This window comes from Euprymna scolopes, chromosome 42, assembly GCF_053919585.1.
Source record: "Euprymna scolopes isolate OS-2025 chromosome 42, ASM5391958v1, whole genome shotgun sequence".
NCBI classification, from domain to species: Eukaryota; Metazoa; Mollusca; class Cephalopoda; order Sepiida; family Sepiolidae; genus Euprymna; species Euprymna scolopes.
The window spans coordinates 50,199,518-50,222,447 of record NC_136523.1 but is presented as its reverse complement, the minus strand read 5'-3'; the positions used below and the strand labels follow the sequence as shown (position 1 = coordinate 50,222,447).

Genomic DNA, 22,930 nt, shown 5'->3' with positions numbered 1-22,930 from the left:
CCACATTTCAGCCGATATAATTTGACCTTCTTTAAGTGTATTTTGGTGAACTCGTGAATCTTTCTGCACAGAATTTCACCATTTATTTAATCATTTTCTTTTTGTTTTTTTGTTTTTTTACTTTTTGGTTATCGTTTATCAAGGCCTGGAGACCACTAAGATAAAGGTTAATGAGTTAGATGAGAGAAAACATGATCGTCAGTAATAGTGAAACTTTATATAATCAGACAGTTCAACAAGAACTGGTTCACATTAGACTTAAAAACGTGAGCTGTGAAGCAACCCCGTGGTATTGTCTTCCACACGTTCAAATCTTGGAAAGAAACTTTATGGAACTTTTTTCTTTTTTTTTTTTTTTTTTTACACAGTGATCACCACTTATCAAGGCCCGGAAGCCGCTCAGGGATAAGGGTTATTGCAAGTACATTACGTTAGTGAGGAGATTTGATGGAGTGTTTACTTAAGGGGGCGGTTCATTAGGAATTTGTTAACATTAGACTTGAAGCCATCCAAGTTGTAGTCCAGAGTGAAGCAGGCAGACGGAACAGAGTTCTACAGGCGTGCAGTTCTAAGAAAGAAGCTTTGTTCATGAAATCCGCATTTTGATTTAGGCACAGATATAGAGTGGGGGAAATTTTTCACAGTGGATTCAGCTAGACGGGTGTTTTTCGTGAAAGATTGGCGAGGGGGGACCAGGGATTGGAGTTCAGACGAGCACCTGCCATGAAAATAACGATAAAACGATAGGCTCGCAACGTCTCTTCTGTGGGAGAGGGGTTGCAGGATAGAGAAAAGGGCATCCCCCACTAAACCACGAAGTCTATTTTGTACTCTGTCAAGGCATGATAGGCTGTTTTTGGCAGCTCCTGCCCAGATATGGCAACAGTATTCCATCCTTGGCCGTACTTGGCTTCTGAGCACAGAGTGAAGGAAATTGCTGACAGTCGTTTTAGCTAGAGGAGTAATTGTCACAAAAGTTTTACAGGCAGTGTCCATAGATTGAAGCTCCATCGAACACCTACCATTAAAGAAATGACAGAGCAGAGATCGACTCGCAATGTGTCTTCTGGGAGAAAGCAGAAGCAGAGGCAAAACTCGCTGACTAAATTTCAAAGACAGTTTTGTACACTGTTAAGAGAGGAAATGGTACTCTTAGGAGTGTCAGCAGTACTCCATGTTAGGACATATTTGGCTCTTGTACAGGTGCGTCCAGCAGGAGAGATATTTTCTGGAGCGGTAGAATGATCCCACCATTTTTTTTTTTTTTTTTTTTTCCAGTCATTTTGGAAATGGATCTGCTGTAGATCTATTTTAGGTCAGGAATAGCAGATTCCAAAGTTTGACAAGATACGCCTGAAGAAGGTCAGAGTTTACATTGGCCGAAACAGTGAAAATAACACCAAGGAGAGAACAGTAGTCTGAATAATCTAAGTAATTGTTTACTTTTTAGATCGCTAGAGAGTTGGAGTCGAACATTTGAGTTAAAGACCGGGTTTTATGTGTGTGTATGCGCTTTCGGTGGAGGGTGGGGGGATGAATTAATTGGTCATTGAGAGATTTAGTGGTTGCAAACAAATTTCATTCTGAAATTATGTCCAAACAGACAGGATTTAACCTATATACTTTAGTGAATAATTTATAAGCTGAGGATAAAAAAAAAAAAAAAAAAAAAAAAAAAAAAAAAAAATGCAGATATTGTGTACTCTCCTTTTCATCACTTTCTACAGACTTTACTAACATAATGACTACAGTCGTAGCGTCAGTAATTTCATAGTTTTGGAAGTCCGACCGGTTCAAATTTCCTTAGTACAACTAGCAGGGAGACCCTATGTTGCCCAGGATTGAATGATGATCAAATGTTTCACTCCCATCTTTTTTTTTTATTATTTTAATCAAAAGCCATGAAATCGCCCATTTTTCAATCAAATTGATTGATTGCCTGCTCTAGTCTGATACCCATCACAGTGCAGCGGGAGGAATTCACATGACTCCCCGTAGTGACAGTCCACAATACATTGTAGTCTACATTGCACTGTAGAGAACCTACAATTGATTTTATAAAAATTATTTCATATATAACAGCTGGAATTAAAGTTTAAAACGAAAACTTGCAAACTACCAGCTGGTATCATGGTTCAATTGTGCTCGAAACAAACATTACTTTCAAACGCACTCGTCATATCAGAGAGATTACTGTTGATTTTATGCCGAGCCTTTCAGCTTTTGTGGTAATAAAGCTTCTCAAATACACATTGTTATGCTGTACAAGGTGGTAACTTTGGTCAAAATCCCCTTGTTGCTTCTTTCATCTAATTATTTTGATTATCGATATTTATCGAAAATATTGCGATACAAAACCTTTGATAAATATCGATAATCAAAATAATTTAATGAAAGAAGCAACAAGGGGATTTTGACTAAAGTTAACATCTTGTACAGCCTAACAAAGCATAAATTTCATAAAAAAATCAACCCAGCCATTTCCGAGTCAATAGGGAATGCACTTACAAAGTTCCTTTAATATAAGAGTTTAGAATTTTTAACTTAGAATGTTTTAGAGCAGACAAGCGAAACTGGTTCTGAAAGTAGTGTCAATTTACGTTATTGTAAGGGTCACACATGTCTAATTAAAATCATTTGATAAAAAAAATCACTGCAGAATCTTTTATTTAAAAATGCATCCAAGTATATTTTCTTAAAAAGGTCATAAAAAGTCCGCATAATTCAAGAAAAGGAAAATTTTTTCATTCAATTCTCCACTTTTACAGTGATCTAGTGTGTAACTATTCTGTAATATATTTCAAGGTAAAACCTCTTTATCAAATAGTATGCATTTTTAAATCTATAACTAACGGGTTTTAAGTATTGGCGCTATTGTTCACATCTGCATTACTGCAGTTATTGGCATAGAAATTCTGCAACAAATTAAATTTATAAAAGTGAAATTATGAAATTATTTTTGTTAAATAAATTTAACTTGATGCATGTTACATTTTAATTAGTTGCTATTAATCTATTCCAATGCAAAAATTAAAATTTAGTATTGTCACGTAGTATAAGGGGAGACAAAGTTTTGCAGTGGGTTATTACACCTTTCATTTTTAAATATTTAAAAAATATTTTAAGTTACATTCTAAAGGTTTGTCAGGTTTTAGTTTTATGCAAAAAATAATGTTTTCTTATATATATATATATATATCTCTATATACACACACACGCACCAAAACATTTTTGCACCAACTTAAACATCGAAATATGTATATATATAATGTAACTTATATGAGAGAGAAATGCAAGTAGCCAACCGGATGGGGGGAGGGTAGTGTGTGCGGTTGTGGAGAAGAAAGCATACAAAATTTTTTTTTTATATATACTAATGAGTTTTAAATAAACTGACAAACATCAAGTGCGTATGAGAAAAGAAGGGTACAGGACCCATTCTTAAATGAAAGTGATGTAACTCCCCTTCCACCATGGAAAAATTAGCATTTTAAAAGAGAATAGGGTTATAAGAGGAGGGAGATATATATGTATATATATCAAAAAGTGGAAACTCACAGCTATAAGAAGCTATGATTTAAGCAGAAATCAGCTTTTTCTGAATGCAAAAACAGCATACCTAAGCTAAAAGTTAACATATTTGTGAATATATTTTAATTCATGGGGTTAGTAAAACAATTTGGGCTACACCTACTCTACAATGTATTTGTTAACAAATGTGATACTGTGTTTTCCTAGCGTAAAAAAAAAAAAATATGCTGCATATTCACATGACAAATTGTACGTTTCAATATTTTAAATAGTTTTAAATTCTAAAGTACAATTTGGCCATTCATCATTATCATATTAACACTCGTTTTACATGTTGGCATGTGTTGGACACTTTAAAAATTGACTTACAAACTTATCTATTTCTGGCCAGGTCTTTATCTTCAGCCCCCAAAATCAACATTAGAACATTCACGTAATGATCTGGTCCCTGTTGATCGCGGTGTAATGCTGTTCCTGTGCAGTTCTATGAGGTCCACCCTCCCAGGGTTTGCCTTCTCTCTTTATGAAGGGGTTAGTTTATTACTAATCACCTGAGGTGCCCTTACCAGTGAATGCCGATGGAATTGCTCATGCACCTTTTGTAGGTTAGAGGTCCCCTCCTAGAAAGGGGGGTTGACTTCTCAATTCCACTTTCCAGCCCTGATATCACAGTTCTTACAGTGGGACAGAACTAAACACCCCCTTGCAAATTAACCCTGCTACTCAACCATTCTAAATATAAACTATGAACTATCATCTATTCTTTCAGTGTGTCTATACCATCCAAGTCTCCTGTTGTGAACACATTTCTACTTGATTAAAAAAAATAAAATAAAAAATTATGCTCATGAATTTAAAAAATTTTTTCTAGATGAGGATGGATAATTTGTATTATCCAAATTACTGTTGTCTTAGAATTACCCCCACCCCGACCAATGTAACCTCCAACCTCCTTCAAAAATATCTTGTCCCACTCGTGAATTTGTCAAACTCCAGAATCTGCATAGAATTTTGAAGGAGTAGTATGCTCAGCCATGACTAGGTACAAGTAATTCCCAATTATAATCAGAATATCTACTGCATTAAGAATTAAATCTTCAACCTTAAGATTACTCAATGTAACGGTACTTTATCAACTTGATTCTTGCAGACAATTCTAGCAGGAATTTTAGAAGCCTCAAACCTACTTTTAGATGTATAATCTAACTACTTATCACTAATATATATGTGCGTGTATAAAAGTATTTGAGGGCTATGACAATGCAGTTTGTGGGAATGGTCTATATACTAAAGAATTCTAATAATTTTTAATTATACATGTTTGCTTAATAACAGTGTGTGTACAAGACGGTATATGTGTGAATTTCCCAAAATTTTCAAGAATATATTTCTTTGTCAAGGGAGAAAAGGAAATGTAAACAGCTACGGACAAGGCTTAAATTTTGTTTAAGCCGGCTGCCGGAAATTGAATCCAGGTGTCAATCCTACAACTGAGCCGGTTTGCATATTGTTTGATTAGCTTACAACTTTCTGAATTCTGTAATTTTGTCTTAATTTTTTTTATTTTATTAGTTACTAATAAAGCTTGTATCATTTGTGTTTGGGTATGTATGTGTGTGCATATAAATTATTTATAATGAATGATACTCAGAATACAATTGTGAATTACTTAACTTCTACCCAATCATGGCTGATGGAAGGAGAGCATGCCACCTCCACAGATTAAAGGGTTACATTCAAAATTCCATTCAGACTCCAACAAAAGTTTCAACTCAAGAGTTTACATAAGCCAAAACATCATGAAAATTACACTGAAAATGTGAACAGAAGTCCGACTAATCTAAATACATAAAAATTGTCAGTAAAATATTCTTCAAATTTTAACAATTCTCACTTTTGAAAATTTAAAAAGTGTACCATTTTAATTGATGGGATAATACAATTTGATATCTAAACAATTTATTTTAAAAATTAGCAAAATAATTTTTTTTATACTTAACCTTAATGATATGGCACCTTCAAAAATTGACATAACAGAAGGCAGTATGGTTTATATCCAAGATTCAAATTATACATAAACATCAATTTGAAAAATAAAATCAATTTCCTAGTATATTTTGGTGAAATCAATACATATACCACTAAAAATAAAATTTGTATATAGTGATGTATATTGAAACAAAAACCTTCAAAATAAAAATAGGAGATAAAAACATTAAATATTTTCAGAAGCAATGTCACTATAGTTCACACTATATCTCTTTGACTTTGTAAAATTTTGCTATATATTTGTTTTTGGTTTACATTTTTGCTGCTTTTTTTCATTGTCAATTGTTATTTTAGTTGATTTTGTGGACGTTTTTTTGATCATCAGTCTTATTTGAAGCTTTTGATTATATTTATGCTAAAATCAGAAACTTCTTACTGGTTATAAATCTCCTTGAAACCATCGGTAACAAATCAATAGTCTAGTTTCATAAAGTTTGCTATTTAATAAATTTTGGCAGTTGTCCACAATTCTCCTACATTAAACATAAAAGAAAAATCTGTATGATGTACATACTTATAATGGAAAGAAAATATTGTATTCCAAAAATCATGAAAATTGATGCAAGTCAAAAAAATCATTTTTAAATGAAGTTGAGTTTTTCCAACTAAAATGTTGCAAGTTTAAATTACTTTGAGTTATCTCCCTTGGTTTTAAAATGGCATCACAATATTGCTACAATTTGATTTTATTTAGACAAAACTAAATTATAATTTATGATTTTTGGTGTATTTTGTACAATTAAAAAAAAAAAAATCTGTATGAGCTATACATCATATGGGGAATTCTGAGCAAACCGTTTCATTTCATATTTCTTACAAAACTAACAGATTCCAACCAAAGTACCACATTCCGTTTTTATATTATAGACATGAAGTGAACTCTGAAAATACTTGGGTATCCAAAACCAACATTTTATTTTAATCAGATTTTTTTTAAAAAAACCCAAAAAAACTGTGGCACAGATCTTTGCAAAACAATGATACTAAATTTATTTTGGCAGCAGCCACAGATTTTTGATCATTCAAAAGTTGTTGGAAATTAGAAATATGCCATCTTGTGTGCTATTAGTCCAGAGACAAGGCCATCCCAAGAAAAAGCCTCTAGATGTAACATTTTGAGTCTGGAGGGAAGATTTACAATTAGTCAGAGACATTTTTAGTTGCTAACATTTCACTAAATAGGATTCTAACCATGGCCGTGATTAAGTAGAAATTATCTATATAAATAAGTCATCGACAGGAATTTGTCCGTTAGCCCATTGTGATTATTATTTGTATGCGAACAAACTAAACTAGAGGAATTTTTAACCGTTTTTATCAATTATCTTGGAAAATTCACATCAACTCCAGTAAAAGACCCCAGTTGTATATTTTATATACGAATAACAACGTCCAAAAACTAATTTTCAGTATATAACTAAAAATGCAAACTTCACACAAAAGAAAAACCCTGGTATGTTTTGTTATCTTGTGATAAACAAAAACTAACCAAAGCAATAATTATTCGATAAAACAGACTTAAACAGAGAAAGAAGTGAAGCATACATGGTCCTGTAAGTGCACAGTGAACAAGACATTAAAAAAATGACTATGTTCAGCATTTGCCCCCCACACACACACACACACATTTAGCCCCAAACGTCCAGAGGTCTTAACATATTTAAATTAGAGTTCAGCACCATACAAAACTGTTAAGACATACACAGAAAATTTTGGAGAAATATGGTAAAATACCCAACCAAACCTTTCTAAGTCAACAGTGTCTGATTCCAGGACAACTGGAAACAATACCAATAGGAGAGCGCATACAGCACCTGGTATTACCAAATAGCCACTCATTTTAGTACTGACCAGGCTCAACGATTCTGTGGTGTAAGCCACACGGAAGTATAAATTTTTTTTTTTTTTTTCTCACAGGTAGTCACCACTTATCGTAGAGTGGCCTTCGAGCGTTGATAAGATTTAATGAATGTAAGGTGGTAGTGTAGTAATCATTAATGGTTTCAATTCACTAGAGTTTCATTATTTAAGGAGACGGTTTAACAAACTACTCATATGGATTTAAAAATAGTTCCGTTTGAAATTCTGTACAGATTTTACAAACTGACAAGATGCCCCCAAAGGTCAGACGTTATATAAGCTGAAACATTGTAAGAATAACATTCAAGACGAGAATAGTAGTCTGAATAAAAATTATCAATCCTTATGTCAAAAATAAAAATTAAAATTGTTACGATTTCGCATCGAGGTGGGGCGAGATAGATTTGCTAGTCACAATATATATATATATATACATACATACATACAATAATATATATATATTATGATAGCATGTGTTATTTTGTGCGTCATGCTTACATCTTTTTCTCCCGAGTGATTATCATTTAATATTATGACAATCCATTTCTTGTAATAAATAATTTTACCAAGAATTCTTCATAAGTTTTGGTTTTTGTCATATACAGGGTGACCAAAAAAAAGAAAGAAAAAAAACGGGCCCCAACTCTAAGTGTTTTGTCTGAATGAAATGAAACATTGGTCAAAGTAGTTTATTATATTCAAAATATCACATCAAAACACTAGGGTCTTTGGCCTTTTTTCTCCGTTGACTGTAAAATGCTCAGAAAAACAATTGAATGCCCTGTTTTTTTGGGGTCACCCTGTATGTATACACACATTATATATATATATATATATATATATAAATATTAGATGACAAATGTAATTTAGTGTCTGAAGAGTAGTTATTTTGGGAATATTTTTAAACAAATGTTTAAATTTGTCCAAATGGTTATGAAACAATTGTAACACAAGGAAATATGCCATATGATCTTATTTTATATTGTCTTCATTTTTGCAAAAAAAAAAGAAAAAAAAAAAAAAAAAAGTACGATATAGTTATAACATGTGTGTAAACTGATTAACTCCTTAACTACAGATCACGTAACACTAAAATTAACTGAAAATGGTAATCGTATGCATGAACGATGGTTCATAACAAGTAAAATCTTTTTGAGGAATGAAAAACGCGCATATATCTATTCCTACAATTATTTTTTTTTTTTTTACTACATAGGCATAATCACTTATCAAGACCAAGAGGCCACTCGAGGATAAGGGTTAAAGTGTACAATATAGTAACCGTTAGTAATGGAAATTCGGTAAATTTGTTAACTTAAGTGGAACGGCTCATCAAAAACTTGTTTACGTTAGACTTGAAGACAACCATATATTGTAGTCAGCTAGAAAGCAGGAAAACGAAAGACAATTCCACATGTGTGCAGTTCTAAGAAAGAAGCGTTGTTCATGGAATCTACGTTTAGGTTTAGGCACAAATAAAGAGTGGAGGGGGGGGGAATTATTTGTAATGTGTTCTGCTAGCCTAGGGTTTCCTGTTAAAGTTTGGCAAAGGGGGGGAAGCATAGATGTGAGCTCAGATGAGCACTTGCCATGAAAATAACGATAAAGCAGAGAAACTCGCAACATCTCTTCTGCAAAATAGAGGTTGCAGGGAAGAGAAAAGGACGTCCCCCTATGAGGCTACGAAGTCTATTTTGAATCAATGCAGGACACAGATATGGCAACAATACCCCATCCTTGGACGTACCTGTCTCTTATATAGAAAGAGAATTGCATCAGCAGAGAGATATCTACTGGATTGATAGAAGGATCCCACCATTTTTGGATATGACAATAGTTTGAATAATTCAAATTATAAAAATGTGGAAAATAGACAGGGGGTAGAAGAATGCAAGGTTTCTTATTCCTGGGTAATGTGAGGTAACCATGCTAGTTTAGTGACAGATTTCTTAGAGCACTGAATTATTTGAGGGACAATTATTGCAAAATCCCAAACATCAATTGCATTAACATTTAACTAGCAAGCTTTGCTTTGAAATTTTGCTAATTGAAATATTAATTCAAAATGAAACATTTCATTTATAACAGAAAGAAAGCCACGGGGGGGGGGGGGTCACGCTCCTCAGAGTCTAAGCCATTTTCGGCATATGGTGTCTAGTTCTAGGAGGTTAACCGTTCTAGACTTTGCCTTCTCATGCTGTAAGGTTTCGTTTACTGTTAATAGTCTAGGCACCCCTACCAAGGAATGCTGATGGAGGTGCTCAGGCATTTTTTGGAGACCAGAGTGCTCTCTACTAGGCCAAAGGTTCTCAACCAGGTATAAGTTTATCCCTAGGGGGTAAAGGTGGTAAATAATTTAAGTACCTGATAATTTTGAAATTATTTCTTTTCAGATTGTGTTATGTCAAAAACCTGTAATACAAATGAACTTCATTTTTTTTTTAATTTTTAGAAAAGATTTGATTTTGTTGATTTTTGTCATACAAATGTGTAATATTTTTTTTTACAAAAACTGAAGTCCTAAACAATAAATAGGTTCTTTTTGACCTAGTTTTTTCTATCATTTTATGGTGGCTATGAATTTTTTGTATGGGGGTAGGTTAAAAAGGGAAATATATGAATTAAAGGGGTCAATGATGAAGGAAAGGTTGAGAATAGCCGTTCTCGAGCACTAGCTTTTCAAATCACTTTTCCGACCTTATGTAACATCTTCCATCGGTGAGAGGGAGAAAAAAATATTCATAGCAGACAAATCTTTTATTTATTAATATGTATTTATGTATAGATTTATTAATATAGATGCATAAACGGGAATTTTTTTTGTTTTTTTATTACCTTTTTACTTAAAATTTTAAAGTAGATCTATGAACTGGATCTGCTACCTTGACTGTTCTACATTTATTAACCCAAGAATTCTCATCCATTCTAAACCATATCATAGGTCTCCTATTCTGCACACATCTCCTTACACTGTCCAGATTTCATCTTTGACCAAGATCAGAACTTAGCCCATTTTTCATACATCACATTATTGGGTAGACGCCCCCTCCCTTTTTTACAAAGGGGATCACCACTTATCAAGGCCGAGAAGCCACTTTAGGATAAGGGTTAACGCATGTAGTCATTTGGGACAATAGCAAAGTAATCATTAGTAGTGGAAATTTGGTATGATTAGATTATTTAAAGGTACGGCACAATCACGTTGACACACCGGTTCTTGCCAGATCAGTGAAGTTAAGCAACGTTGGGCCTGGTCAGTACCATATGGGTGACCATTTGGGAAGGGAAGGCTAGGCCCTGTATGTAACTTCTGGGAAGGTTGAGCATGGGGCCAGCACCCTCATCCTGTAAAAAGAACTCCTCGCTACAAAAGCATCTACAAAGTTGTAGATGGCCTATGCCCCTCCAGGTGCTCAAGAGCTATGGATGGATGGATATTATTTAAGAGGGCGTTTCAATAAGAACTTGTTTATATTGGACTTGATGACAATATTGTAGTCAGCTGGGAAGCAAACTATCGAAAGTTCCACAGGTAGGCAGTTCTAGGAAAGGAGCCATCTCTCCTCAAATAAGGAGATCACGCACAAGAGAGAATAGGCAGAATACTCCCAATTTTCTGAAATCTATTTTGTTTATATTTTAATATTTTTCAAATGGAAAAGAGGGCATTTATGTCCTAGAAAAATTATTTTATTCAGAAATTTCTTTAAACTTAGATTCTTCTATAGTACATTTGAGAAGGGGTATAATTTCTTTGCATAATGATCTTCTGGTTAGTTAATATTATTCAGTTTGGTACATCAACCTCTTGGACAGGGTCAAAAAGCTTTAATGTAGTATAGGCATTACACTAATAAGCCCCAGTCCTTGTCCGATGTCCACAAAGTTGAACCCGTGTTCAGATCAACCTACTGCATTTGTGTACTCACCCCCCCCCCCACCTCAACGTAAGTAGTTCTGAGAAAGCAACTGGAAGTAAAACCTCACCCCTTCAAAGTAGAGATTCTGATGTGATGGAAATATTAAAAATTGAATAAAAAAGAATACTAACTAGGTTTAAAATTCTTAGCAGATCCTAAATTAGTAAGAGTTAAAGTTTTAGAAGTGATTTGCATGCAGTAATATAAATACAAATGAAACCATTAACTTTTAAAGAAATTGTTTTATAACAATTAGCTTCAAATAATTTGAAACCAATACGGTAATATAATTTCTCAAAATTATGTATAAACAAGAATATAAAAGTTGAAAATTAAGGTATTTCATATTATTCAAATGACTGTTGGAATAGGTGTATCAGAATTTTTGTAGGAATTTTTGACACCCTAACACGAAACTGAATAAAATATAAAAAACTCGTAATTTCTTTTAAAATTGGGTTGTTTATTTTCTTTATGGATTATACTTCCAAAATAAACTATTAAAGTTGTATAAAAATAGAAATATTTTTATTTTTTAAAAAACTAATGAAATTAATTGAATTTTACGAGTTCAGTATTTTTCAAGTTTGAAACTTTAAAAATCTATCAAAATTTTTCTATTGATTCAATTTTTACGATATTTTCAGGGTCAATGTGAAATTTTATGCTCTTTCCAATAAACCGAATATTTTAGACAAACGTTTTTCTTTTTTTTTTTTAATTCACGCCCTCCCTATCTTAAAATGTCTATTAAAAAGTAAATTAATTTGTGCCAAAGTTTTATATATCATAAATTGATAAAAGATCAATAATATAATCTAATTTAAAACGAAAAAAGTTTTGAAAATTTACCTGTAAAGTCCGAAGTTTAAAACCGTTTTTTTTAACCACGTTGTTTGTATTTTTTTTTTTTTTTTAAATGAAACCTTCGTCCCTGCCCCTTTAATTGAAAAAAAAAAAAAATTAGAGTCTGAATTACATTTTTCGAGCAGTTATAAGGTGGGAAATACAGGGGGTCGAATTATTCATTATTTTTCACTTAGTTTCTGACAACTACTGTTGGAATCTTCATATTTTCACAATGTTTCAGTCAATGTAACTTCTGATGTTTTTTTTTTCAGGTGTATCTTGTTCAAATTTTTCTCATGAAGGAGAAGTCATAATTCTCAATAGTATTTCAAATGTTGCTCACATTGAAAATTGAACCTTCCAAAATAGTGTCACTTACAACTAAATTTTACCAAATACTTTATCCAGTAAACCATGAGTCCTTGTGGAAGGTTCAAGCCTTAGTGTAGGCAACACTCAAATTACAATTATGAATTACTTGAGACTTCTACCCAGTCATGGCCGATGGAACAAGAGCATGGTACCCCAAGGGTTAAATAAAGGGTTCCAATGTTCAACAAAATACACCAAAAGAAAGTGAACCTACAACAACCAAAACATTGTGAAAATGCAATTCAAGATGAGAACTGTAGTCCCAAACAATTGAAATACAAATTAATCCTCATCTCAAATTAAAAAACAAAATGTAAATTTTTTTTAAATCATTTCCTTGGTTAAGATTAGTTGATTTAAAAGTAAATTTAAAAACCTGTCCGAGGCATGCCAGCATATAAAACTGAACATTAAACCGAATATGATTCCCATCTTTGTCGCTATATTTCAACTGACGTAACATCTGACCATTCGAAGGTGAATCCTTTTCCAATTATGAAATTTCTAACTGAATCAGTTATTTTACCTATTCTGACAGCATTTTGCATAATTTTTTTAGTTTTGACTCATTTTTCCAAACTCCACGGATTTAATAGTCAGCTTACCGCTATTCGTCTTTTTCACATATCGATAGACATTGTATGATTTTCGAAGTGATTAAACGTTTTAAAGTGAGTAAAACCGCTAAAAACTTCTCCAGATAGGTAGAAGAGTAACTCCTCTTGTCTTTGATAACATTTGTTATATTTTTGCCAACGTACGCCTGTCTATAGATTGTCACCAAAACCCAATGCGGGTATGTGTGTGTCCGATCAATTACACAAGATCCACTAGGTGTGTCAGAAATTTCGTGAAAAATTTTGAATAATTCCACCCCATCTTTCTAAGCTTATAACTACTCGAAAAATGTAATTCAAGCCCTAATTTTTTTTTTTTCTCTCAATTAAAAGGAGCAAGGACCAAGGCTTCATTAAATAAAACAAAAAGTGCTTTTTTTTTTTTAAAAGGTTTTAAACTTCGGACTTTTACAGGTAAATTTCTAAAAAAAAAAAAAAAAAAAAAAAAACTTTTTTTTGTTCTAAATTTGAATATATTATTTATTGATCTTTTATCTCCAATTTGTGATATATAAAAACTTTGGTGAGTAAATTAATTATTTACTTTTTAATAGACACTTGAAAATGGGGGGGGCGTGAATTTAAAGAAAACGTTTGTCTTAAATATTATATTCGGTTTATTGGAAAGAGCATAAAATTTCACATTGACCCTGAAAATATCGTAAAAATTGAATCAATAGAAAACTTGATAGATTTTTAAAGTTTAAAAATTGAAAAATACTGAGCTCGTAAAATTCAATTAATTTCATTAATGTTTCTTAAAAAATAAACAAATATATTTCTATTACTTTTAAAACAACTTTAATAGTTTACTTTGGAAGTATAATCCATAAAGAAAATAAACAACCCACTTTTAAAAGAGAAATTACGAGTTTTTTTTTAAATATTTTATTCGCAGTTAGGGGTGTCAAAAAATTCCTACAAAAATTCTGATACATCTAAAGATCCACTATGACCTCGACCAGGTTATTGTAATTATATAAAAAAAAGAAAAAAATGAAGTTTATTCTTACTGGTACCTTGTATTATTCACACCACTGCTAGTATCTTGAATGAAAGGTAATCATTACCATTGGTGACAACGTATTTTTTTTTTAAAGAAATACAATTGAGAATTAGTACATAAAAAGTTCCAAGTCTTTAAAGTTATTGTTAAGTAGTTTTAAATAAAGTAGATATCTTAAGTCATAAAAACCAATGTCAACATAGATAATTTGTTGCTTCACCCCCACTCCATAAAATAGATATTTACGATAAAGGTTTATGAACTAGATATTTTTATAATACAAATGTCACAAACAAGTAGGTAAAATAAAAACTATTTGTAAATAATTTCTTTTAAAATAAGAAATGTCGCCAATGGTAATGATTATGATAATCATTACCATTGATTATCAGATGAAAAATAGTTTTAATAATCCAAATCTTCGGTCCTCATCTCGAAAGTTACAAAACATTGCTAATATTCGTTCTAAAAACGTTACCGAAACTAGGTCACTCATTCTTTTCTTATCGAGCCAATTATCGGAGGGGGGGGGCGAAAGTAACACATTCTTCGTCTTGCTAGTCTTCAAAAGTAGTCCGAAAGTGTAAGGCAATAAATATTTATATTTACATATGTGTGTGATATATATATATATATATATATATACACACACACACACACACACACACACACACACAAACACGATACAGTAAGAGACTTAGTTCATTATTTTTTAAATCTGCCAAGGTCGCATTAACGGAGATAAAATAGTACGTAGAATGATAGCGCATCATCGAATGTAGAGTTATTTTATTTGTAACAGATCAAACTTACCACTAAATAAAACAGACTTCAAATTAAGTAGGCAGTATTTAATTTATTACAAAGTAAAAAATAAAATAAAAACGGAAATAAGAGCAGAGTCGATAAAAGGGATGAAGCGAAGAGGCTGGCATTTTATTTGCAGCACCTGCAGAATATGTGACGTCATCAACGGTTACGATTTTAAAATGGCCGATATTTGGTTCAAATTAGGAAATTTAGAAGCTGGTAATATAAACGGATACTTTGATAAATGCGTGCGAGCAACACGCGCTCACACACACGTGTGTGTGTGTGTGTGCGGGTGTTGATTTTAGTAGAAGCGTAAATCTTTGAAGCAATATATCAGTGCAAAACAATAACACTGACAGAAGACTAGACCATTGTCAACCAAATAGAAACTGATTCTATTATTGTAAATCTAATACGACTCCCCCCCCCCCTTTTTTTTGGCGTAATGGTAATACTTTAATTGAACAAGATCCCGTAATGCGCAATTAAAATATAAAATCAAATAAAATTTTATTTGATCAGAACAAATAAAACTTGTGTTAAATTTCTTACAAGCTTTACAGTTGAAGACCATCTGCATTTAACCGGTGTTGTCCGGGCGAGAATCTTAATAGAAAAGATCGAAACATTTGTTTACATTAATATTTATTCGTAATAATCAGTGTAGTTCTATCGTCAATGCTGATTTACATATTTCATAGATTTTACACACACACACACACACACTTATATTTACTTACTATAATAATTAAATTATTAATTACACACGCAAAATTGACGTATAAGAAATCTGGTCTGATAGTTTTATCAATAGAAATAAACTATTTCATGTACGTTGCAATCAATAAGGTAGCCAAAGTAAATAAACGTTAAAATTTTACCTAAGAAGCTAGTCATCTTTAAAAATTGTGTAATAGGTTTTAAAATTCGTTTTAGTTCCCATCCTTTATTTCAATAAACATCGGATTAATAGGTTAAAAAAGCTAAATATTGACTTATCCAAGTTACGTAGAGGCGAGAAAGACACGAGATTTTGTTTGGTCAGACATGATGGTTGTTTATGTACAAGTGAAAATAAATAAACAAGGGAACAACCGACATCCATGTTTTGTTGTTCCATATAAAACTAGCCTAGTTTTCAGTTAAAGAATTTTTGTATTTATTCGAAGCTTTTCAACTTTTCGTAAAACAAAAAAGGTAAATATTTTGCGCCCGCCCCAGCGCCCCACCAACAATTTTTTTTTTTTTTTTTTTTTAAATCAAGCGAATATTTTAAGATTAGGTAATATTTAATTTTTATAAATTAAATAAACAAGCAACATTTCCATAATAAACTTACTCGCTAACAGTAATTAACAGTTTGGCTATTTTTTAATACCAAATTTATATCAAATTTTTTTTTCATGTATTAAAAACTGGAATTAAAAAAAAAAAATTAAAAAAAAAAAAAATCTTGAATAAAATATATAAATATGTGCGTGAACCGAACCCTCCAACTGTCTAACAATAATGCAAAGCTCTTCATAAAACGAATAGAGCACTCTTTGACCGTTGATGGCGTTTTCTTTTTACTTGTGGCGATGGCGCAGACGATGAAACTCCCTAAAAGCTAAGATTTGAAAACAAAATGTAATTCGATTGCATGTCTAGCTAAAAGAAAAGAAAAAACGTGATAGAGCAAAACAGCGTCTAACTACACATACTTACATACCAAAGAACTATTTAAACAAAAAGTAAAAAAAATAAAAAATAGGAGTTAATTTTGGTTCTTTTGTGTGAAAAGAATTCAACTGATTGGTTGCAGCCATGAGAAGTGCTAACAATACAAATCACATTTCTTTGTGGCTCGCTTTTAAAATTACATTTTTAGTACGAAACAGCATCAATAGCTTTCAGAACTTCAGAAAACGAAAAGGAATGAGAGTAAAATCTTTAAAAAAAAAAAAAAAAAAAAAAAAAAAAAAAAAAGTTATAAAAAAGTTAAAAGAAATAGGTTTAATGATAGAATGCGCCCCCGACCCCGTCGTTATGACCTAAATCACACTCTTAAACAAGTTCAACGTTTAAGAAAAAAAAAAAAGGAAGGCCTATCAAACCAACCATCATCGCCATAGTATTATTGTTACAGTGCGAGCGCCAGGGAAAATCATCAACACGAATGGTGGAAAGATCAATATTAATAAAGGGACATTTGAAAAAGAGGGGGAGGGAGTCTGTCTTGCAAATCACTTTCTTTTTTTTTTTTAATGTGGAGGGAGGAGATTGATTCAATCACAAAATCAGATATTTAAATGTATAAAACGATTCTTTTTTAATTTAGAGAAATTACATACAAGTAGAATACAGTAATTCTTTACAACGATGAAACAAGTGCTTTGTTTTATTTTTAGACCACTTTTCTGTTCCCGTTTTTTTATACTCACAATGTTTTGACATTTTTTTTTTTTTTTGAACTCTACAATCTAGACGAAAATTTCCGATTTGAGTTCAATATACACTGAAGAAGGCCGCAGGTAATATCGACCGAAACATTGTGGATAAATGATAATCCGAATAATCTAAATAAAAAAGCTTAAATTTTCTTTATATATTGAAAAAAAATAAATAAATTACAAATGCAAAATACGAAAGTGTCAAATAACGTTAGACACCCAATGAGGCTTTCCTGCACTTTCACCTAACAATTTAATAAGATACTTTAAAAAAAATCCCATCTAAAAATAGCACAATCTGTATTCGACCCAAGTACGGAAGAATTTAAAGGAAGTTTTTCGATACGACAGAAGGGCGTTTAAAATTTTACTTTCATCATAAATTAACCATGATATTTGAAGCGATTAGCTCCCAAATTTTATCACTATCCTGTACCTCTATAAGGCCACCACTCGCCCATGTATGAAGTATTGCTGCCACATCTGGGCTGGTGCCTGCTACTAGTCTCTCGCTCCTTGACAAGGTTCAAAAGAGAGTCGCAAACCTGATAGGCCCTCCTGAACTGGCATTTAAGCTTCAGCCTCTGTCCCATCGACGAAATGTTGCATCCCTCTGCCTTTTCTACAAGTATTTTAGTGGTGAATGCTCTGACGAACTGCAATCACTTGTGCCCCCACGACGTGAGCACCCTCGACAAACCCGACAGGCTGCTAAATCCCACCCCCACACTGTAGAGATCCCTAGATGTAAAAGATCTTTTTACTCCAATAGTTTCTTCCCCAGAACCGCTAGACTCTGGAATTCCATTCCAGGTCCCTGCTTCCCCAACAGTACTGACGTTCAGAAGTTCAAGTGTAACGTGAACCGACATCTTGCTGCCCAAATCCCTACATAGTACCCCAGTAGTTGTTGCCCCTGATAGTAGCCCCCTACACCAAAGTGGCAATTTGCCTTGTTTGGGGTGAAAATGTAATATAAAAAAAAAAAAATAAAAAAAACATGTTCCCTCAACAGTAACGTGAAATTAATCCAACGTTTGTGATTTTTCGTGTATATATATATATTATATATATATAATTACGGTTGAATAATTTGCTCTGCACTACTTGGAAGCTTGAATTAAAATATTGTTTTGTCCAAACCACTATTTTCTGCACTTGTTATTTTTTTCTAAAAATAAACATTTTAGAATCAATGGTTTTTACAAACCAATTTCTATATCTAAATTATGTGTAACTACTTCATTTACTCACATAAAATTAATATACGAAAGTATAGATTTATGCGTAAACTTTAAGTATTTACTTCAAAAGTGCTCAATACGTAGGTAGAGCTAGTTAGTAATTTATAAAATATATATGGCGATTAAGCTACACTAAATATTCGGCGTTTCATCCCCTCTAGGATTCGTCATGCTTATGCCCGACGAATCCTAGAGTGGATGAAACGCCGAATATTCAGTGTAGCTTAATCGCCATATATATTTTATAAATTACTAATTTCTAAATCATGTGTATAGAAATAAATGGCTATATTTAAGATTTCAACTTGAAAATCCCCACTACTGAAACATTTTAACCAAATTGTGTTATAATTTTATAATTTGATTCCATTCCAGCAAAAATAAAAAATAAATAAATAAATAAATAAAACAAACAAGTCATTCATTAGATTAATTGAGTATGACAGTTATAAACCTGAATTTCAGTTCAGTGGCAGCCATCTTAAAAGGAAAAATCTTCACAAAAGAAAACGAAAATATAAAAGACCCCCCCCCCCAAAAAAAAGTCAGAATATTTCCTTTTATATAAAAGGAGGGTGGAGTAATTAAGTTCCATCGACTGATTACACCCATGTGTTATCAACTAGTACATGCAGATCATAGAAAAGCAAATTAGCTTGTGGAAAAAAAAAATGCCACATGGCGAATTGAATCTTTCCTTTTATTAGGTATCTCCCTCCCAAACAAAAAGCTAACACGAGGTCAGCCTTTTTACTTAGAAAGGGGGAAACTGCTTTTAAACGCCAATATAGACTTTGGATGGAATACATTATAAAAATACTTCAGCAGTTTACAAATATAAAAGAAATCGTTAAAATACAATATCGATTTGGCTTAAAGTACAATGATCGATAACTTCTTTTGTCCAAACCAGTTGGAAAAAAAATTATGGTGGAAAAGGCAAGTGTTATCGTCCGGGGTTTCTTACCGAGTTGCATAAGGGAAAACCATTCTATTCCTAGAGAATTAATACGAGGGAGAGAGTAATTGTTTACATTAGGTCCATACACTACAATATTGGTTCGGTAAAATTCGGAAACTTAGTTACAGACGGAAGTTGAAGGCCATCACGCAAAATATAACTTCAGTTCCGGAAACGGGAAAAAATTTACATAGCATTTTCTACTGATATATTTGCATTGCATTTTTATTTTATAAATTGTTATTTTTGTAATTATCCGTGTGTAATTTTGTTTTTTTATGAATTTCGTATTCTAAATTTAAAATAACGCCAGAAAAGTTTAAAAAAAAAAAAAAATTCTTTCTAACACTCACCTTTAAGATAACGACTTTTAAAGGTTTTCGGGTATGCTAAAAATATCACATTTGCTTTGCTTAGACAAGTTGTTTCCTGGATATCAAGACATTTTTCTCAATGTATTACTCAAACCGTTCGCCATTCTTAACATGGGGAGACGGTTGTAACACGCATAAGTTCAGTTGAGGAAAAATATGGCCACCAGTGGGATAATAAAAATTTTTGGGTTTGTATTACTGTACACAGATTCGAAAAAGTTGTAAAAAAAAAAAAAAACATAAGTAAATGTTATCAAAGGCAAGATAAGTTACTTTTCTACCAAATTGGATATATTTTTTGTGTTTTTATTCAATGTAACATGTTTATTCAGCTCGAAAGACATGCAGTGTTTACCGATGTATTGGAAAATTCAAAATGGCGCGCGACTCTTTAACACGGTAAGTTTGGGAAAAAGTGTTATAAATAATAAACTAGACAAAATACTATTAAAAAAACACCGAATATATGTCAACCTATGTCAAGGTAACATATATTGAGCGAATTTCTAACAGTATGTTGTCTAGTTTATTATTTATAACACCTTTTCCGGAACTTACCGTGTTAAAAAGAGAGTCGCGCGCCATTTTTAATTTTCCAATACATCGGTAAACACTATGCTTTTCGAGTGGAATAAACAGGTTACATCGAATAAAAATACGAAAATTATATCCAGTTTGGTAGAAAAGTAACTTATCTTGCCTTTGATAACATTTACTTGTTATATATTTGTTTTTTGACAACTTTTTCGAATCTATGTGTACAGTAATACAAACCCTAAAATTCAAATAAATCCATTTGTTTCAAGAACCTGGATTTAAATTGACGTGGTTGCCTTTTGGTTTTAGCTAGTTTAAGCATTTGATAGTTAATTTTGGCAGTCAGGAGAACTAAATTAGTAAAACGGAAAAGCCATCAGTTTTAATTTATTACAGACACTGAAATAGAAAAAAAAATAACGGGACGTTTGATTAGTCATGCCTAAGAAACTTAATAGAAACAATTTAAATTGATGTTAAACTATTAAAACATTTTAATATACAAAATCAGTTTCTTTTTGTTTCAATAGCGACTCATTCGAAAATCATTTTAATTCAGAAATAAAAATTTGTATTTTTTACATGCCCCAGCGGCCCAGCAGCGTAGTTCAACAACTTCAACATCCCCATATTAAGAACGGTTTTCGAGCCGTTCTTAACATGAGGTTGGGAGCGTTTTATACTACGCTGGGGCAGGTCGTAAAGAGATCTTATTTTTTTTTTTTTTAATCGTGAATTTAAAATAATCTACTTTAAAGCCAACGGCTTCAAAATCACTTTAAAACTTACCTACGTATAATGGTTCCTATTTACAATGACTCCCCACAGGACAAACACTAGGGTCGTTTTTTAAACGTGGAGAAAAAAATAAAAAATAAATAATTGTCTCAGTCGTGAAGGATTTCTCTGAGAGAGAACAAAAAATTGAAGTGCAGCGTAGCATCTGAAGAACATATACTACACTTTCATCTTGGTCCGAAGTATAATAGTTACTTAATAAATAATCCAACATAATGAAAAATGTAAACAGAAAATGTATATGTTCAACGTTTTGTAGTTATTGTTCATCTTTAGAAAGTCTTTAACCAATAAAAGACGAAACGTCGATGAACATCTAAATTTCTGGTTTCCATCATGTATATAAATTGAGGTTGTAACCGTAGACTTGCCTATTCGAAAAAGTTTAAATTGGCGGGTATTTTCGATGGAATCTATGTTTATAGGCCAAATCCAATATGTGCACTTATTTGTATAAGTATCGTAGGAGCCACTATGCTAGAAAAGAACCAAGTAGAACAAGTGTCGTCGAACTGCAATAAAAAGTAAATTAGAGACATTATGTCGGCGTCGAGTAATATAACCATTTTAAAATAGACACCATATAGATACCTTAGATAGCTTTTGTTTAAACCTTACACCATACGAACAAGTATAGGAAAATCACGTAACATGTGCAGAACTGAAGATTTAAGAAAAACATACTTATATCCAACTAGTGCACAAGAAAAAAAAACAAAAAAAAAAACATACATCCGAAATCTGTTTCAGGTTTGGCTTTGTATAAAGAGAACAGAACAGAAGAAAAATAAAAAAAGCACTAAGCATTATTTGCTAAGAGGAAGTAGGAGACCTTGGCAAGGCCACTATCATCAAACGGGAAGATTTTCTAGTAGTACAAAGATATCTGTCAGATCTGTACTTGTTAGAACATATCTAGACTGAAAAAGGGGGAGAGGAGAGGCACTAAATAAAGAGTTACAGATGAAGAAATACATACACACACACAGACACGAAGAGAACCCCCCCCCCAGAGAGAGAGAGAGAAAGACCCCCCAAAAGAGAGAGACCCCCCCCCCCAAAGAGAGAGAGAGAGAGACCCCGAGAGAGGGAAACAGTAACACACGACAGCATGGACAAATTTACCCGCCATCTCTTTGTGAAAAATATTAAAAAACAAGAATTTAACGATTATTTTGTTAAAAAAAAAAAAACTTAAATTGTCGATAAAAAATGCTGTTAAAAAGGGTTCATTTTCATCGCTCGGAGTTAATCCTTACGCCATGTTTTCTGTATTATAAACATGAAAGCTTATTAACATTCTCAACACGGCATATTTTTTTATTTTTTTATTTTTTTTTTTTTTTACTTAATACAAATAAATATTTTAGTAGTTAATTTCAAACCTTGGAAAATTTTATATATCGGTTAAAACTGAGGACAAAAAAAAACTACCATAATTTGGTAAAATTGAAGGGGTTAGCTTTCAAAATGGCTACCAAATTGTATTGAGGTGTTATTTTCAAAGCGATGAAAGTGCAATTATACACCATTTTATTTCTTTTGCAAATATTAAATGCAAACTGGG

At 32.3% G+C, this 22,930-nt stretch overlaps 1 protein-coding gene across 6 annotated transcripts in view; it reads right to left on the bottom strand.

Annotated features, from left to right (window-relative positions):
• LOC145267102 (C-terminal-binding protein-like) overlaps nucleotides 1–22,930 on the bottom strand; it is a 259,066-nt gene that overhangs the window by 227,942 nt on the left and 8,194 nt on the right. The window lies entirely within an intron of this gene.